Here is a 15,545-nt window from a genome sequence, read left to right on the forward strand (position 1 = left end):
CAGTCATACATCTTTGAAAGGTAGCAGGTGCATTGCATAAGCTGAAAAGCATACGTCTATAAGCAAAGGTACCGAAAGGGCAAGTAAAGGTGGTCTTTCTTGGTCCTCTTTTGACATAGGTATTTGAGAAAAACCAGAATAACCATCTAGAAAGCAAAATTGTGTATGTTTGGACAATCTTTCTAGCATTTGATCAGTAAAAGGTAGAGGGTAATGATCTTTTCTAGTAGCTTTGTTTAATTTGGGAAAAATCTATTACCATTCTATAACCTGTAACAATTCTTTTCGGATCAATTCATTCTTATCATTAGGAACAACAATAATACATCCCTTCTTAGGGACACAATGAACATGACTTACCCATCTACTATCAGCAATAGGATAAATTATACCTGCCTCCAGAAGCTTTAGTATTTCATTTCTTACCACTTCTTTCATCTTACGATTTAACCAACGTTGATGATCAACAACTGGTTTAGCAGATGGCTCCATATTAATTTTGTGCTGACATAGAGTGGGACTAATGCCCTTAAGATCATCAAGAGTATACCCAATAGCGGCACGGTGATTCTTCAGAGTTTTGAATAATTTCTTCTCTTCATGCTCTAAAAGGTTAGCACTAATAATAACATGATATATCTTCTTTTCATCAAGATAAACATATTTCAAAGTATCAGTTAATTGTTTAAGCTCAAACATGGGATCACCCTTGGGTGGAGGAGGATTTCCAAGGATTTCAATAGGCAAACAGGCATTTTCTTAAAGAAAATTTCATCTAATTCCTTCCTTTCATTCATAAACATATCATTTTCATGGTCTAGCAAATATTGTTCTAAAGGATCAGTAGGAGGCACAGCAATAGAAGAAATACCAATAATTTCATCCTTACTAGGCAATTCTTTATCATGGGGTTGTTTTCAAAATTTAGTGAAATTAAAATCATGAGACACATCCCCAAAACTTACAGTAACAATTTCTTTCTCACAGTCTATCTTAGCATTAATAGTATTCAAGAAAGGACTACCAAATATAATGGGACAAAAATCATCTTGTGGGGAACCAAGAACAAGAAAATCTGTAGGGTATTTTATTTTCCCACACAATACTTCAACATCTCTAACAATCCCAACTGGCGATATAGTATCCCTATTAGCAAGCTTAATAGTAATATCTCAGCAGGTGCAATATCATTCATAATTTCTTGATATAAAGTAAAAGGAATTGCACTCACACTAGCACCCACATCACATCAGCCATGATAACAATGATCTCCTATTTTAACAGAAACAATAGGCATGCCAACAACAGGTCTATGTTTATCTTTAATATCAGATAGCAATCCTAGCAGCTTCATCACAGTAATAAATACATGCCCATCAATATTATCAACCAAGTGACCTTTAACCATAGCACTACTAGGTTCAACTTTAATTTGTTCTAGGGGGTGTAGGTGTTCTAGTATTACTCTTACGAACCACAGCTCAAGCTTTAGCATGATTCTTTATTCTAACAGGGGAAGGTGGTTTCTCAATATAAGCAGTAGGGACAATAGGATCAACATTATACGTAATAGTTTCTTCTTCAACTTTAATAGGTTCTACTACATTTACTTTAATGGGAGGATGATATTTGAACCACTTCTCCTTCGGGAGATCAACATGACTAGCAAATGATTCATATAAAGAAGCTACTATCTCAGAGTCAAGTCCATATTTAGTGCTAAAATCACGAAAAGCATCGGTATCCATGAAAGATTTAACACAATCAAACTTAATGTTTATACCTGACTCATTACCTTCGTTGAGTTCCCAATCTTCAGAGTTGCGTTTAATTCTTTCCAATAAATACCATTTGAATTTAATAGTCTTCTTCATAAAAGAACCAGTACAAGAAGTATCGAGAATGGATTGATCATTACGAGAAAGCCGAGCATAAAAATTCTGGATAATAATTTATCTTGAGAGCTCATGATTGGGGCATGAATATAACATTGACTTAAGCCTCCCCCAAGCTTGAGCTATACTTTATCCTTCACGATGCCAAAAATTGTAAATATAATTCTGATCACGATGAACTAGATGCATAAGATAAAACTTCTGATGAAATTCCAATTTCAATCGGTTGTAGATCCAAGATCCAATATCATCACAAAGCGTGTACCATGTCAATGCATTTCCCTTCAAAGATAAAGGGAAGACCTTCTTCTTGACATCATCCTCGGGCAAACCTGCAATCTTAAATAATCCACAAAATTCATCTACATAGATTAGATGTATATCAGGATGTAATGTTCCATCTCCTGCATAAGGATTAGCTAGCAGTTTCTCTATCATACCCGAAGGAATTTCATAATTAATATTTTCCATAGGTTCAGGAGCAACTCTTTACTCTACCGGTCGAGGTGAAGATAACCTGAACAAGTCCCACAAAGGATTATTTTCCATAGTGACAAGTGACAGTAAATTTCAGCACGTAATATAAATGTTTCCATAAGAAATTCCATTCACCAAAGGTGCTTCACTCCCCGGCAACGGCGCCAGAAAAGAGTCTTGATGACCCATGATAAGTCTCCGTCGTATCTACTTTTCCTAATGTTTTTCCTCTTGTTTTGGACTCTAATTTGCATAATTTGAATGAAACTAACCCGAACTAATGTTGTTTTCGCCACAACTACCATGGTGTTGTTTTTGTGTAGAAATAAAAGTTCTCAGATTGGAAAGAAACTTTGCAAGGATTTTTTATTCAATAATTAAGAATTTCTTGAGCGAAGAACCACCAGAGGGGGGCACCTGGGTGGGCACAACCCACCAGCCCCCCCCCCCCCCGCCTCCAGGCGCGCCCATGTGGGTTGTCCATTGTCCCCACCTGGTAGCCCCGCAGACCTCAACCTGATACTATAAAATCACATATTCGGAGAAAAAAATCAAGGAGAAAGAATTATTGCGTTTCACAAGACAGAGCCGCCGCCACCTCCTATTCTTCATCAGGATGCCAGATCTGGAGTTTGTTTGGGGCTCCGGAGAGGGGGAATCTTCGATCTTCGTCATCACCAACCCTTCTCCATCGCCAATTCCATGATGCTCTCCACCGGGAGTGAGTAATTCCTTCTTGGGCTCGCTGGTCGGTGAGGAGTTGGATGAGATTCATCATGTAATCGAGTTAGTTTCATTAGGGCTTGATCCCTAGTATCCATTATGTTCTGAGATTCATGTTGCTATGGCTTTGCCAAGCTTAATGCTTGTCACTTTGGGACTGGGTGCCACGATTTTAGATCTGAACCGTTTATGTTATCACCATTACATCTATGTTCTAGATCCGATCTTCCAAGTTATAGTCACCTACTACATGTTATGATCTGGCAAACCCGGAGTGACAGAAGTCGGGACACTTCCCGGTGATGATCGTAGTTTGAGGAGTTCATGTATTCACTGGGTGTTAATGCTTTGTTCCAGTTCTCTATTAAAATGAGGGCTTAATATCCCTTAGTTTCCAACAGGACCTCGCTTCCACGAGAGGGTATTACAAAAGATGTCATGCAAGTTCTTTCCATAAGCACATATGACTATTTACGGAATACATGCCTACATTATGTTTATGAACTGGAGCTTGTGCCTTATCGCCCTAGGTTATGATTGTTATATGATGAATATCATCCAACGAATTCACCGATCTAATCTATGAATTTCTCTTATATTGTTTTTGCTAAGTTACCATTGCTATTGTTACTATTGCACTTGCTACAAAATCATTGCTATCACAGTTACTGTTACTATTGCTATTGCTACTACTATCAAAACTATCATACTACTTTGCTACTGATCACTTTGCTATAGATAATTAATCTCCAGGTGTGGTTGAATTGACAACTCAGCTGCTAATACTTGCAAATATTCTTTGGCTCGTGTCGAATCAATAAATTTGGGTTGAATACTCTACCCTTGAAAACAGTTGCGATCCCCTATACTTGTGGGTCATCAAGACCTTTTCCTGGCGCCGTTGCCGGGGAGCATAGCTATATTTGTCGAATCACTTGAGGAACTGTTGTCTAGCTCTGCATTTGATCCACCTTCTGTTATAAGTAGACTTGCAACACCACCACATGCTACTAATCCTGATATATCGCAAGTTATTGATGATGCTACTTCTGCTATGAATGATATTCATGATGATGCTAGTACCTTGCTTGATGATAATGTGCCACCAGGTGAATTTCTTGATGAACAAATTGCTAGAACTAAAGCTTTTGAGAATGCTGAAACTGATGAAAATTTTTAAACTGATGAAGAGATTGACACTAAAAATCTTGAAACACCTATTAGAACTAGTTCTCCTAGATATGAATTGCCAAAGGTACCGGAACGTTATGTTATGGATGAGGAGACAACTAGAGACTTTCTTGCTTGCAATGATAGGGATGATCTTAAGAAATTATTATGCAAATGGAAAGAAAAATCTTTGAATGCTAGAATGAAATACAATCCTAAGTTAGATACTTCACCTATATTTGTTGATGATAAGGATTATGAATTCTCTGTCGACCCAGAGTTCATTACTTTGGTTGAATCTGATCCTTTCCATGGTTATGAAACTAAAACTGTTGTGGCACATCTTACTAAGTTGAATGACATAGCCACCCTTTTTGCTCATGATGAGAAGATTCACTATTATTATATTCTCAAATTATTTTTGTTCTCATTAAAGGGTGATGCTAAGACTTGGTATAATAATCTTGCTCCTGGTTGTGTGCGTAGTCCCCATGATATGATTTATTACTTCTCTAAAAAATGTTTTCCTCCTCATAAGAAACAAGCTGCCTTACAAGAAATATTTAACTTTGCGCAAATTGAAGAAGAGAGTCTCCCACAAGCTTGGGGGAGGCTTCTCCAATTGCTTAATGATCTGCCTGATCATCCTCTTAAGAAAAAAGAAATACTTGATATCTTCTATAATGGACTAACCGATGCTTCTAGGGATTTCCTAGATAGTTGTGGCGGTTGTGTTTTTAGGGAACGCACTATTGGACAAGCTGAAGAATTATTCAATAACATATTCAAAAATTATGATGATTGGACTCTTCCTGAACCACCGCTTAAACCTACTCCAAAGAAGAGGGGTATCTTATATCTCAGTCCCAAAGATATGCAAGAGGCAAAGAAATCTACGAAAGAAAAAGGTATTAAAGCTGAGGATGTCAAAAATTTACCTCTTATTGAAGAAATACATGGGCTTGAAACACCACCACCACCTAAGGTGGTAGAGGTAAATTCTTTAATGAAATTCAATGACAATGATAATCCTTACAATATGCATCCTAGTCAATGCCTTTATGAGTTTGACAACTACATTAGAAAGCAAGATCACTTCAATGCAAATGTTATGAAACAATTGAAATACAATTCTAATATGATTGCTCGCTTGAGTGACTTGTTATTTAGAATTACCAATGATGTTAGAGGTGTAGGAAAACATGCCTCTATGGTTCAAACTCAACTAGAACAAGTTGCTAAATCTCAAAGAGAATTGTTTGATGAAATGAACAATAATATCAATGATCATGTTGTTAGAGTAATGACTAGAGGAGATAGAATGACTCAGGAACCACTTTATCCGGAGGGACACCCAAAAAGAATTGAACAAGATTCTCAAAGGGTTAACACTAATGCACCTAGTCCTTCTAAAAAGAAAAAGAAGAAGAGAAACAATAGGACTCTGCATGCCTCCAGTGAGCCTAAAGTAGAAAAACCTCCTGATGCTACTAATGATGTTTCTATTTCTGATGTTGAAACTCAATATGGTAATGAACACTCACCTTCTGATAATAAAAAAATATAATGATGAGGTTCATGAATACACTCAAACAAATAAAGAACCAGACAATGATGTTGAAATAGAACCAGCTTTTGATCTTGATAACCCACAACCCAAGAATAAAATATATGATAAAAGGGACTCTGTTGCGAGAAAACATGGTAAGGAAAGAGAACCATGTGTTCAAAAACCTATTTTTCACCTAAGGCAACTAAGAAGAAACATGAAGAAGAATTTGAACGCTTCGCTGAAATGATTAGGCCAGTCTTTTTGCGTACCCGCTTGACTGATATCTTAAAAATGCCTCCTTATGCAAAGTACATGAAAGACATCATCACCAACAAGAGAAAAATACCGGAAGCTGAAATCTCCACCATGCTTGATAATTATACCTTTAAGGATGGAGTACCTAAAAAACTTGGTGATCTGGGAATACCAACTATACCTTGCTCCATCAAAAGAAATTATGTGAAAACTACTTTATGTGATTTAGGAGCTGGTGTTGGTGTTGTGCCTTTCTCTTTATATAAAGACTTGATTTGAACAAACTCACAACCTACTAAAATATCTTTGCAAATGACTGACAAATCAACAGCCATACTTATCGGTATTTGTGAGGTTGTGCCCGTTGTTGTTGTTGCAAATGTTACTATTTTAACTGACTTTGTTATACTTGAGATGCCCGAGGAGGACAAAATGTCGATTATCCTTGGTAGAACCTTCTTGAATACTGCAGGGGTTGTAATTGATTGCAATAAAAGCAAGGTCACTTTTCATATCAATGGTAATGAGCATATGGTGCACTTTCCAAAGAAACAATTCCAAGTGAATGGTATTAATGTAATTGAAAAGTCCCCGACAATCACTATTGGAAGTTTTCAACTACCTCTACCGACTGCCAAAAAGAAATATGAAATGCTTATTGGTGAGGACATACATATCCCCGTTGAGGTAACTTAGTGTTTTATGAAAGTTCTTCAGTTTCATGCTAATCTGAAGTGGTTGTTAATAAGACTTGATCAACCTTATTAATGAATCATTTCTCAAAGGTATGAAGTTGGTGAATTTAGTAAGAACTACCTTCTGTCCATACCTTTTGTTTTTTATTTTTCTTAGTTAAATAAAATAAAATGCCATGTTTTATCTGTTTTCTGAATTACCCGTGCAATAAAAAATGACCCAAAAATAAAAGTTCTCAGTATGCTTAGGAAATTTAATACATTTTTTCTGAATATTTCTGAATTTTTTATGGAAATAACATTAGAGGGGGGTGCACCAGGTGGGAACAACCCACCTGGGCGCGCCAGCATCCCCAGTCGTGCCCTGGTGGGTTGTGGTCCCTACGTGGGCCCCCTCACTTATCTCTTCATCCCATACCACCACCTACCTCCAGAAAAAATCACCATTGCTCTCTTTCTCTCTCTCTCTCTCTCTCTCTCTCTCTCTCTCTCATTCTTGCTTGCAAACCTGCGGATTTCGGTCTCTTTGCTCGAAGCTTCTTTTCCTAAACTATTTCGGGGGATTGTTGCTTGGTATGTGACTCCTATGTTGGTCCAGTTAGTTTTTGCTTTAGTGGTTTATATTTTGAATAATTAGTTACTCTTGGTGCTGTTATAGATGAGCTTGCATGTTGAATTCTTAGAATTCTAAGTAGTTTGAATGCTTGATATGGCCTCTATGCATCCCTATGAGTAGTTGCTGTCAATCTTGTGAAGTTTTGTTGAGAAAAATTTTGTGGAGTAAAAATTTCAGAATTTTGTTCAAAGGAAAAAAGATGAGTTTCTTTAGGAAGTTTGCTTCCAAGAAGAACTCCAAGGGAGTTATTAGGGAGTCATCTGATAGTGATCCGCATAACCCATTCATGGAGGGGGCGGAATCCGTCAAGAGTTTGAACAATATGTTGCTAATGCCAGCCTCACCGACTTCATCGCAACTGAATATGAACAGTATCATCTCCTCACAAATTCCTTTGTGCAAAGTTTTCATTTTTGAGTAGGAATAATCCTCCTGAGGTGTAGTTTAACTTATATGCTGAACCCCATCAGATACCGCTTACTGAATGTTGTGACATATGCTTGATCCCTTCTGATGGGAATTTAGTAGAGCCTAGGCCCGCAGAGTTTGATAGTTTTTAATGCACTCTGACACTGGGGGATGAGAGAGGGGTGTCAGGTGTCACCTCCACTAGCTTACATTTTCCTGCCGGACATTATTTTGCTCTATTCATTGTGAAGTGTTTGCTTGCTAGAGAGAAGGTAAGTGCACCCAGTACCCCAAACTTCGCTGTCTTATGCCATGCACTTTACGGTGACAACACTTATAGTTTGATATTATTCCGTTGTCTGCACCTGCTTTGTTTGATCCTATTGCCAGGGGCGGATAGAGGATCATGCCTGAGGACACTATCGCCTACCAAAACAACCTGGCTGCGGCAGGGGAGGAGCCTCAGGAGTGGGACTCTCAGGTGCCTGCTCCCCAGCACTTCAACATATGACCTAATAGCTTCTTCAAGTGGTGATTACCAAGTAGGCCAAAGCCTAAGCTTGGGGGAGTACGTATTTCCATCGACATTATATTCATGTTCACACATTCTTTTCGGTTGTCGGTGTCCACACTCTTTCATTGTATTATCCATGCTAGATTTATTTTCTCGCCTTCTTCTTGTGTGTATGAATTTTTTTGAGAAAATCCAGAAATATTCCTTGTTTCTTTTCGGTTTTTCTTCCTAGTTTAATTAGTTGTAGTATTAAAAATAAAACCCAAAAAGATTTTCTTGTTCTTCTTTTACTTGTTGGGAGCCTTCCCGTGTAAATAGTTTTTCTCATTTTTGTTTTTCTCTTTTATTTGCTTGTTTGAGTATCGGGGAAACTGATCCACGAACACCTATGGGACCGGCGGACCGAGCCCCTTTTGGTTCGGCGGGGGGCGGAGATCGCACGAAGAGCGGATCGAGGCGAAGCACACGAGCAGTTTACCCAGCTTCGGAGCTCTCCGGAGAGATAACACTCCTACTGCTGCATGTCTGAGTGTATTGAGTTCTTGCTCGGGAGCACTGAGTGCTACAGAACACCTTGGCTGCCAACGAGACCGAGCGTGTGTGTTTTTCTGGCTTCCGAACCCCCTCTACGTTGCGCATGGGCCTCCTTTTATATGCTCAAGGGGTCACCGACAGGTGGCAACGTAGATGAGGGTAAAAATGGAAAAGTGTTGCGGTTGGTACAACTACCTGTACAGTGTATCATACCTAACCCTGACGGCAGGGGACAAAGGCATTAAATGCCCGTCTGCGTCACCCAAACAGTGCAGAAAGGGACCGTCAGGGACGCCACCACTCGCCACGATGGCAATCTTGTCAGCGTCGCTTGCCACCTCGCACCGCTGGCTGCACAACCTCTTGCCACGCGCGCCTGGAAAGGCCCCAGGGCGACACGTTGGTGGATGTGCTGGAGCGCGGGTACAGGGTGGTAGCTTGTCGCGGCAAGCGCCTTGCTGCGGTCGTTGTCTTGTCGCGTCCGGAAGCTTGTCGCTCACCGGGCCTTGCCGGGACGCGCGTCGCGTCGCGGCAAGTTCCTTGAGATGCCTTGGTTGGCCTTCCCGGCAAGCTCCTCTTGCCAGGGCCTTGTCTCCTTGGCTTGAATACTTTGTTCTTGAATGGCTCCAAAGGAACCACGGAGGACCTTGGCGGTCGCCCGGCAAGCCTTGCCGCGGGGTGCTGCAACTGCCCGTGCACAAGTTCGGGATACTAGGGTACCCCTACTCTAGTACACCGACAGGAGCCCCCGGGCCTGGGCCACACATGGTGCCAAGCGCTGTTGGGCCAGGCCCAAAGCAGGGCACGGGCACGCGCGGCCTGGGTTACGCCGTATCTTACTCCGTATCCACCGCGCCCTCCCCCAACGGCACGCGTCGAATGCGGCGTCGTGGGAGAGATCGTGGGTGGTTTCTTTATTCAGAAAGGCGGAATGTCCGCCCCCTCCCTCTTTATAAGCAGGGGAAGCAGGGGCGGTTCGCCCATCTCGCCGGTTGCTACCCCATTCTCGGAAATTTCCGCCGCTCCCCCCTTCTTCCCAAAGTCGAAAGAGAGTAGCGCTCCACCCCCCATTGCCACCGGCACCACCAACGCCGTCGATCTCCCCCGCCACCTCCGCCATGGCTCCGAAAGCCGACAAGGGGAAGGGCGTGAAGTCAGCCGAGGCACAGCGGCTCACGGCGCTGCAAAAGGAGCGGGCAATCTTCCCCCCTTAGCTTGACGTGAAGGAGCTGAGGGAGTACTACTACCTCTTCTGGTCGACAGAGACGTGAGCGCATCGGCGCACGAAGGTACTCTCAGCTGTCGCTTCGGAACTGGCTCCGAACGGGTACCCCTTCTTCGTGCTGTTCTTCTACTGCGGGCTCTGCCCGCCCTTCTCTGAATATTTCTGTGACATCATGAACACCTACGGGTTCCGCCTCCTTGACTTCACCCCCAACACCGTTCTGACCATGGCAGTTTTCGCACATCTCTGCGAAAACTTTGTCGGAGTCCATCCAAACGTAGCCCTTTTTCGCCACTTCTTTATGCCCCGAGTCGAGAGAGGAGAGCCTTTATCCGGCGGAATCGCCTGGATCTCGAGAGTCGGCAAGAAGGAAGCTTATCTGGAGGGAGAGCTCCGCAGCAAGTGGGAGGAATGGAGAGCAGATTGGTGCTGGATTGTCGAGGAGAACCCGCAGCCATTTACCGACCGGCGCCAAACCCCAATAGTGCGCGGCAACGATTGGAGCAACGTGGCCCCGGAAGATGATAGGCTGAAGATTGCCGTCACCCGGATCTTATGCCTCAGGCTTGCCGGGCTCACCGTAGGCGCCGTTGGCGCAAATTTTCTTCGCCGCCACATCGCCCCCCTTCAGGAGAGAAGGAGACCCGCTTGGGAGTTTCAGAACTCGGCGGATATCATGAGGCTGCGCCCGGGCCTCAACTTCAACTTCACTGTCTTGGAACTGGACGCGATGCTCCTGGAACTGTTCAAGCATGATCCTCAGCATCCATTCATGTTGCCGAGGAGTGTCATTCCGCTGTGCAACAATTCCTCGCTCGACCGCATCCGTGCAATGATGCCGCTGTGCGATTCGCATGGAATTGTTCCAACTTGGCAAGAGCCTGCAGACGACGTCGTGCAGGAGTTCTTCGACAGCTTGGTAGAAGTGCCGGTCCGCACCGATGAACAGAAGAGCCTTACCCGCGACACCACCGATGCGGAGATGCAGTGCATTGCCACTAGGCTGGAAGAGGTGGCGGCAGCCGCCGCAGCGGGCGAGTTTGGATTCACCGTGGAGGAGGCCGAGGCAGCAGAGGCGGCAAGCCTTGTCGAGCGAGAGGAGCTTGCCGGCGAGGAAGAGCTTGTCGGGCCTGAAGCTGAGTCGAGCGAGCCCGCCGAGGGCGCGAGCGACTCGTTAAAGATCGTCTCCTCCTCCTCCCCACCTTCAGCCAGCTCGCCGCAAGCGGAGCCCCCATCTCCACCAAGAAGGCGTCTCCTCAAGGCCGGGGATGTAGCGGGGCGGCAGACGGGTCAACAGCCGCCGCACCGCGCGACACGCTCTACCGCGGCGAGCACTATTGCCGTGGGAGCGCCTCACGCCACTGCGGCAACTGGAGCGGGGTCTTCCCGGTCCACCGCTACGGCTCCTGCCAAGCGGACAAGGGAACCTACTTCTCCGCCTCGCCGCACCGGAGGCGAGCCGGACTTCGATCTCTCCGCGCTCAGCTCGGACGAGGAAGAAGAAGAGTGAGATTCTTTGTTGTACTTGTAGTTCTTCAATTCTTGCTATTTTGCCTTGTATCTGATTTGCTTTACTCCGAACCCATTCCTTTTCAGGACTCTGGCCCAGAGAGCGGCGAAGAGAGCCAAGGTCCCGGTGATTGTCATCAAGGACGAGCCCACCACGACAGCAGGGGACGTGTTTGAGAGCACCTTGCCGGACCCAGCAACTATTCCCCAAAGCAGCCCCCAGCGTAAGTGTATAGTTTACTTCTTGCTATTAGGCGCGCATGGGTGCTCTTTCTTTGCTGATACCTGACTGTTGGTTTCTGCAGGAGCAGAGTAGCCTCACCAGGAGTGCCCGGAAGCCGCTCCCGAAATGCCATCTGCTTCGACTACACCGCCAAGGGAGGATTCCCCGGCAAGGGAGCGTTCTCCGGCAAGGGAGAATTCTCCGGCAAGGGACAGTTCTCCGGCAAGGGATAGCACCAGCGACCCCCCGGTGGCGGAGACCACGGCTGTAGACCCTAGTGCAGGTAACCCTCTTGCTTGAAAGCTTCCCTTGGGTTCTTCTTCTTCTGATTTTCTTTTTGAATATTTGTTTGACTTTTCTCCCTTTTTCGGTCGTCAGATCCGTTTGCCACGGAGCCGATGGAAACCGATGTCGCCAACGAGGAGAACGTGCACGGCAACAATGACGACGCTGCTGCCACCGAAGAAGAGGCCGGCGCTGATGATCCCGCCGGTGAAGAGGCCGCCAAAGCTGCCGCCGCAGAAGCTGGCGAGGGATCCGGCGATCGCACTGACGGCCCCGAGGCCGCAGGAGCGCCGGGCGCTACGCCGACCGCTGATCCCTCCGCCGATGCTGCAGTGACAGGCTCCGAAGAGCCCCAGCCCGACGCCTATTTGAAGGTCGGCGATGGTATCTTCATCAAGCTCCCCTGGGCGTCAAGCTCCAGGGCGCCGGTCGAAGGAGAGATCTTGGATGGAGAGGTGCTCGCCTCCGCTGGGCTGACGATGGTCGACGCGCCAAGCAGCAGCAGCGACAAGCCTGAGGAGGAGCGGCTGCTGCGGAAGCTGTTGTCGCTTTACCGCGCCCGACAAGCCAAGCTAGAATCTCGTGAAGCGCTTGTCGCGAAGGCGGGAGTGGACATCGAGAAGCGCGTGGAGGAGCTCCGGGGTCTCAGGGAAGAAGCTCTCCGATCCCTAGCAGAGGAGCGGGAGCAACTCGCCGAGGAGCGGAAAGCCTTCCTCCTCGGGAAGGCTGAGGTTGAAGAGCAGCAGCGGCTTGCTGCCGAGAAGCTATCTGCGCAGGAAGGCGAGTTGGCACAGCGCAAGGTCAACCTTGACAGCCACGAGGAGGAGCTTGCCGCGCGCGAGCAAGCAATTGGCGGGGCTCTCAAGGAAGCAAAGGATGCTGCCGCAGCTGCCGAGGCCGCCAAGAAGGAGCTGGAGACGAAGATCGCAGCCGGAGGCCAATCTTAAGCGAGCGGCGAGGAGCTTGCTGCGCTCAAGCATGAGCGCGAGAAGGACGCCGCCGCTCATGGCGAGCTGCAGGGTCGTCTCGCTGAGAGGAGCAAAGAGCTTAGCGCCGCCAAGGACTCCAACGCAGATCTTGAGTTGAAGCTGGTTACTTTAACTCAGACGCTGGACGGTGCCAGGGAGCAGGAGGTGGCCTTGAAGGAGAAAATCAAGGCCGACGAGGCGCTGCTGGCGAGTGCTGCTGCCGCCCAGGACGCTTTCTGGGAGACTGTGGAGCACTAGACCGAGGGTCTCGTGGATGCTGCCGCAGCTATCGACAGGGAGTTGGCACAGCTGGGGATGGAGGATTTTGGGTATTCCTCCGATGAGCACCTCCAACCCAGCGCCAAACTCAGCTTGTTCTTCAAAGGCGTGGCGACGGCCTTCCAGCGACTCCGGGAGAAGATCCCAAAGCAGCTGGTCGACGAGTCGCGCAGGATCTGCGCGGGGGCTCTTCAAAAGGTGCTGGTGAAGGTGGCCTTCCGCAACCCAGGCCTCAACCTCACCAACGTCCTCAGGTCCTTGCCGCCGGATGCTGATCTGGAAGCGCTCAAGGCCCTTGTCACACCCATTGTGGACAAGGTGAGCGGGATCAAGAGGGTTGAGGGCGATCGTGTAGATTAGGCCACCCGTTTTCTCTTTTTCTTGTCGCTGCTGGCCATGTCATGAGAACAATCTATTAGAGCTGCGACAAGCTATCTTGTAATATAATTCTATTTTGGGTAGAGATTGCTATGTTATTTCCTTTACTTGATCCCTTCCTTTGTATGTTTTGCCCTATGCTTTTAGGGAACTTGTCAGCGCAGGCACCTTAGCCGCGAGCACTGAGTGCGGGACGTCAGCAGCCTGCTGGCGGTGCCGCTACCGACAAGAAACGTTGTCGCAACTAGTCGCAGCTCACTTAAGTTGTTGAGCGGACTCGAAACAAAGTAAGGGCGCAACTAGCTACGAGTTGGTTCCTCCGCACATAGGTTTTCCATACAAAGCACGGTCGTTCAAGGAAGATAACTTAAAAAATTTTAAAACTGATTGCTCAAACTTTAGCAACTTAGCTTTTCTGTTTGTTTGCTTCCCGGTAAGGCGAAATTTCCTTCGGCGACGCTCGGTCCACACCATTATCTTCTCCTTTCCCCCCGGCAAACTTGTGGGCAAGGGAACCTTCCTTTCTTCGAGAAAGAGAAAGAAGAGAAAATAAAGATATGGAGCCTTACGGCTCGTTATTGCTTACCGGGGGTAGGTGCTGCACAAAGTGTCAGATAATGCATGCAAAAAAAGGGTAGAAAGCATGAAATCAATAAGATGTGCGGGGCACATGGGCTTTACTTATGCACGGGGTCTGCGCCCGGCTTTGTACAAAGGATTACATGCGACATCGGCAAGACTTGTACAAAAGGTGGTTGCCGGAACGGGTTCCGGCAACCGCGCCCTACGGGTAAAACTTACGAAGATGCTCAATGTTCCAGGAGTTGCTCACCGGAATTCCATCTTCGGTCTCAAGGCGGACAGTACCAGGCCTAGTGACTCGTTTCACCCGGTAAGGGCCTTCCCACTTCGGCGTCAACTTGTTGGAATTCTTGGTGGACTGAACGCGCCGAAGAAGAAGGTCGCCTTCCTCGAGACTTCTGGCATTAACTTTGCGGCTATGGTAGCGGCGCAAAGCTTGCTGGTATCGAGCAGCTCGTACAGCAGCCTGAAGACGGTCCTCCTCAAGGAGCAGCACGTCATCTTATCGCGGCTGCTCTTGCTCAAGCTCATCATAAGAGAGCACTCGAGGTGATCCATATACGAGTTCCGTGGGGAGAACTGCCTCTGCTCCATAGACTAGAGCGAAAGGTATCTGGCCAGTGGCTCGATTTGGCGTCGTCCTGATCGACCAAAGAACCACCAGCAGCTCCTCAATCCAGTTCCTTCCGCACTTGTGTAGCCTGTCGAAAGTCCTGGTCTTGAGCCCGCGCAGCACTTCAGCATTCGCCCTCTCCGCTTGACCGTTACTTCTCAGATGAGCAACAGAAGCGAAGCAGACCTTGGCACCAAGATCTTGGACGTACTGCATGAAGGTGCGGCTCGTGAATTGCGTGCTGTTGTCGGTGATGATCCTGTTAGGGATCCCGAAGCGGCAAACAATCGACCTGAAGAACTTGACTACTGACTGTGCTGTCACCTTCCTCACTGCTTCCACTTCCGGCCACTTTGTGAACTTGTCGATTGCAACGTACAAGTACTCAAAGCCCCCAACAGCTCGGGGAAAGAGGCCGAGGATGTCGAGCCCCCAGACCGAAAATGGCCAGGATAAAGGGATTGTCTGGAGAGCTTGAGCTGGTTGGTGTATCTGCTTGGAATGGAACTGGCACGCTTCACACTTGGTTACTTGTGCAGTTGCATCCTGGAGGGTTGTTGGCCAAAAGAAACCTTGCTGGAACGCTTTGCCAGCAAGTGCTCTTGCGCCAATGTGGTGACCACATATGCCTCCATGTATCTCTG

Source organism: Triticum aestivum, chromosome 4B (genome assembly GCF_018294505.1).
Source record: "Triticum aestivum cultivar Chinese Spring chromosome 4B, IWGSC CS RefSeq v2.1, whole genome shotgun sequence".
Lineage (NCBI taxonomy): Eukaryota > Viridiplantae > Streptophyta > Magnoliopsida > Poales > Poaceae > Triticum > Triticum aestivum.